Source organism: Crocodylus siamensis, chromosome 8, assembly GCF_052110815.1.
Source record: "Crocodylus siamensis isolate JL-2025a chromosome 8, ASM5211081v1, whole genome shotgun sequence".
Classification (NCBI taxonomy): Eukaryota; Metazoa; Chordata; order Crocodylia; family Crocodylidae; genus Crocodylus; species Crocodylus siamensis.
This window is the reverse complement of record NC_143402.1, coordinates 39938905-39943889: the sequence shown is the minus strand read 5'-3', so window position 1 is coordinate 39943889 and position 4985 is coordinate 39938905.

Here is a 4985-nt window from a genome sequence, read left to right as displayed (position 1 = left end):
ACGTCCTAGCAGCCAATATTCCAGGGCTGAAATGTTAGTGGCTATAAACTACTTCTGTGATTACTGCTTCAACCATTTTCCTATCTCAGGATTGCCAAGAAACCCATACTGTGTATGCTCTGGAAGCAAAACCTCAGTTTTGGACCAAACATTCCTGCGATCTATTTGGTCCTCCTCTGTCTGCACCTCTTCATTTCTGCCATCAATTTCTACCCTGGTAATCAGGCCTCACAGCTGAGAATAAGGATTGTCTCTACCTCACTCCCATACAAGGCTGGACAACTTTCTTCTTCGCTGAAGGAATCAGACCATTTCGGATAAGAGATATTTGGCTGGGAGAGCTGGGGTCCCACTCACAGGGATGAAACCATCGTTCATACTCGGTGGGCACATCTACCCATTGCCCTGTGGTTATGTAGCAACATACTATGCTGCCATACGTAGTGATCACACAAGTCTACACAGGATTGCCAGCTATGTTACCAGATTCACCCGATATAGTGCACCACTGCAGAAACAGCAGCATGCACCGCATGCATGGTGCAGTAACCACCCATATACTGCACCATGCTTTCAAACTTCGAAAGGAAGTACTAAAGCACGGTACCATAGCAACACTGAGATGCACCCTCCCTCTCTCTCAATTCCTTCTTGTCCTGGTTTCAGCTGCAGCAACCCTGTCAGGAAGCCAGCATGTGGAGAGCCAGGTCTGAATGCGTTTCTGTGGTTCACAGCACCCTCTTGAGGCCTGTCTGAGGCATCTTCAGGGTGAACGCATCCAAACTAGTCGGGGATCTTTAAGGCTTTGTTTGTGGGGGAGGGGCACAGGCTTGTAGATTTGCCAGTGGGATCTGCAGTGACACAATATCAGACGCACACTGTAGGGAATTCCACCAGACGATTTATTTTGGGGGCCTCCAAGATGATTTTGGTGGGCCCTCAAGTAAAGGGAACAGAGATTGGGAGACAGGAGGAGGAGGACACGCACTGCACTCCCGCAGCTCCTTGCCAACTACATCAGCAATAGGCTAGGGGCTGCATCATGGACAGCTATTTCCTTATGCCTAAAGCAGGACAAGGAGAAAAGCTGGGAGAATAATGGGATTTCCAGTTCAGTGACTAAACAAAAATTAATTGAGGGGCTGGGGGGGAGGATTACTCCAGATTGAATCAAAACTAGCAAGAGGGGGTTTGATGAAATGTAAAAAAAAAATCATTTGGCGTCAATCTGAGAAGAAATGTTCTGTGCGTTTCGTTGCAGGGAGAACAGCATGTTTTAGGACCCCCTTTGAACTTTCTTTTTTTTTCGTTAGGTCAAATATTAAATGAGCTGTTTTGTTTTCAAAATGAAAAAAGGGACAAATGTCAAAACAAAACATTTTGGGCTGCTCTAATTAAAGTACCTGCAGCATCTCGTGTACCAGCATATCTGCACTTCAAAATGATGGCGGGAATGTTTTAACTAAAGCTCATCAAACAAGCTTTAGTTAAAGTGTCCCCACTGCCATTTTGAAGTGCAGGGACATTGATATCTGAGACACAAAGGCTGGCTGGAGCAGGCTAATTGGTATGCTTCAGCGGACTCAATTAATCAATTAATTAGTTGAGTCTGCTCCAACCGTGCATCAGAGCAGCTTCCTCACACATGTACAGGCACTGCTAGTTGCTATAACTGGCCCAAATTCATGACTGTATATAGCCCCTCCACCCCCAAATGTCTATTTTTCAGCAGATTTTTATTATCCATACAAATGCCTAATTCCACCAAGGTGGGGCCATAGTCACGGGTTTATTTTGCAATAATTTCCAGGAGCCTAGAGAGGCAGGAGAGACTGAGGCTGTGGTGAGTCAAATGTAGAGAACAGGAGACCCAGCTGCTCTCATTAGCCTGGCTCCTACACTGAATCCAGAGCACTGGGAGGACTGCAAAGAAGTTGCTGTACAGTAAATGACAACAAGAAGCTAAACCAGCTGGTACCAGACAAACAGAAAGTTATGCTTTATGGATAGGGCCTGCGGCAGACATGTCAGATTTGGGTTCAGTTCCTGGCCTTGCCACAGGCTCCTGAGGTGAACTCTTTAAGCAACTAATTGGGTCTCTGCACCTCAGCTCTGCAGCCATGAAACAGATAGTAATTCCTTTCTACCACCGGTATCTGTCTTGTCTAGTTCAGTATTAAAGCTGGTAAAGGGCCTGACCAAATGGGTCCTCTTATGGAGCTTATAATTGCTAGAGTAATACAAAGAGCAAGTTTCCAGCACATCAGGGAGGAGGCAGGAGACATAAGGGAGCAAATCTTACTGGGTGAAAACAGACTCCCTGTCCAAGCTAATCAGGCCCTGCTGATTGTGGCCTACCACACAAGATGGGATTTGTGAAGTAGTTTGCCAAAGTCTGGACCTGGATTCGGTGCACAAAATTCTCACTCCATCTCCAGGGAGTGACAGAGCTGCTCAACTGTTCAGAGATGCAAAAACTGATCCGTTTTCACCTCGTAAGTCAAGGCAAATGTTGTTGCAGGCATGTTGGTTTCAGTGTGAAACATGATGTTTCCTGATAGTGAACACTGATTTTCACTGGGAAATCATGAGAGCAGGAAGGGGCCTGAAAAATCAGGAAATTACAGGAATGTGGTGGGACTTGACAAGAAAAATAAACCAACGTATCTGGGGGGAAGTGTTATCTACATTTGCCCTGAAAACTATGCCTTACTGTTGCTATTATGAAACAGTGTCCACGGTAGGAGTTTTTATTCTTATTTCTACAGTTTACAGCATTTTTTGCCTCTGATAAGTCTGTGCAGGCCCTTCTGTTGTGTCCAGAATGAGAAGCGATAGACCCTAAATTCTCCCTAATGTGACAATAATACAGGCCTCTAGCTTAGGGGCACATCATGTCATGGTAAGGAGCTGGAATTGGTGTCCTGGCATTAGGGATTTGCCAGCAGAAAGGAAAGCTCTGCCACCTGCAGTGCTGGCCCATATTTTGTAGATAAGTCTATATTCACTGTAAAAGTTTGAAGCCAAGTCCAGCCCTGGCACAAGCCTGGGGACTTCAGTGCACAGCTGTTTGGCTGAGTGAGTATAATGAGAAGTAAAACCATGTCAGTGTTGTAAAAGAAGACAACAAGTCCTTTGCAAGACTAGGGACAAGTGCTCCTAGTTCACATATGTCTCCTGCTGAGACTTGTTTCAAAGATCAGAAGACCACGGAAATGTGCAGTGATTTGAGAATACACTGTCAGGCTGCAGGCAGGCACATGCTAACAAGCTAACTTACCTACAGTTTCCAGTATGCCCAGCTTCTACCATCAGGGACATTGTACGCTAATTTGATGATGGCACTTACAGCCAGTAGGTAGCTCAGAATGATATGGCAGCAGACTACAGCACCCAGCATACACTTGGTTCTGCAAGCACTGGGATGTTACACGGCAGAATGTGCTGCCTGTTTGAGCTTCAGTTCCCAGAACCCTTTGCTTTGCACCTCCAGAGCACAGACAGCATGTTTGCAAGCATTACAGCAATAGACGTTAACATCCTGAGTGCTATAATTCACTGGAGTGTGAGCACTCAGACCAAAATCCTCCCCCACACCCAGACAGTCATTAACAGACTGTGTAGGCTGAAGCACAGTGAAACATTTCTGAGGCTTATAATATAAAAGAGGCTATATGTAAAGGAGAGTCGATATGTAGGCTCCAAGTGATTACCATTAGGAATCCCAGATAAAGTCCAGGAGCTGAGGCAGGACAGGGAATACTACCTTAAGTAGCTGGATTCCTGGAAAGATAGAGGCTCAAGACAGCTGCTTCTCAGGGGCAGCACAGTAGTATTTTACCTGAGGTCTCTGCAACAGGGTGTGGTCTGTCTGCTTTTTGTGATCACCTTGTCCAAGGAAGAAAGGATTTGCACACACTTTGTAAACAACTAACTTACAGTAAGAAAACATATGGGGTCAAATCCTGGCACCAGTGAAGTCAACAGGAATTTTTTAAATTTCAGTGGAACTAAGATACTATCTGGCATCCTGATTCCATTGCCGATTTCTCCTCCAAACAGGAAAGTGAAAGTTCCTGAAACCATCACTTTTTGGTGAAGGGGAACACAATTTATCCCCCACCCCTACCAGGGGAAAATAAGAGCCTGTTTTTACCATGTCCTCTGAGAGCGACTTAAGTGCATCCTGCTATCTGCTACCCCTCACTCACACCCCCCCCAAAAATATGGCAGTGAAGGTGTTCTGGGGATAACCACCACAGTCAAGTTCAAATATATGGGAACTGGAGCTCTCACATAGGGCTGTTGGTAAGGGGAGGGAGAGGAAGGGAAGGAGGATACCCCCAGAGCAGCTTTACTGGCACATTTCTGGGTTCAGTGCATGCAAATGGGAGTGGGTGAGCAGGGAATGCTGAGGACATTGTGTACACACACTCCAAATGAGCTCTGCTAACACTGCAACTTACCCACTGTAAAATAAATTCAGACAGTTTGCCCTTACCACAGCTTTCTTTCTTTAAATCATGTTAGTATAGTATAGCCCTTTCTGGCCTGTCTAGTCATGGTTAGACAGAAGACACAGACAGTCAGTTTTGTCCTGTACATAAAGTAACAGATGCTGTCAGCCCAAAGCACACTTGTTTTAACCACTATACTGTAGATGTCATCCTAGACTTTAATATCCCAAGCAAAATTTAAACTGCCACTGTAACCAGGCAGAGAGAGAACAGAGTGTCTTAGAAACACACCCAGAAACTCTGCTCCTCAGGTGGAAGCTGATGGACAAGGTAGTAATACAGCACAGCACTACAGAATATTTTTCCCTATTGAGGAAGATGCTTTTGAAAGACTAAACCACAGAGCAAGCCTGGGAATAGGTTGCTGTTACCTTACCTACCTTTATCATAAGTCTTTACTTTCAGAAGCAATGTTGATAACCTACACCGAACCAGAAAACATTCTATTCACAGAAGCATAAGACTTGG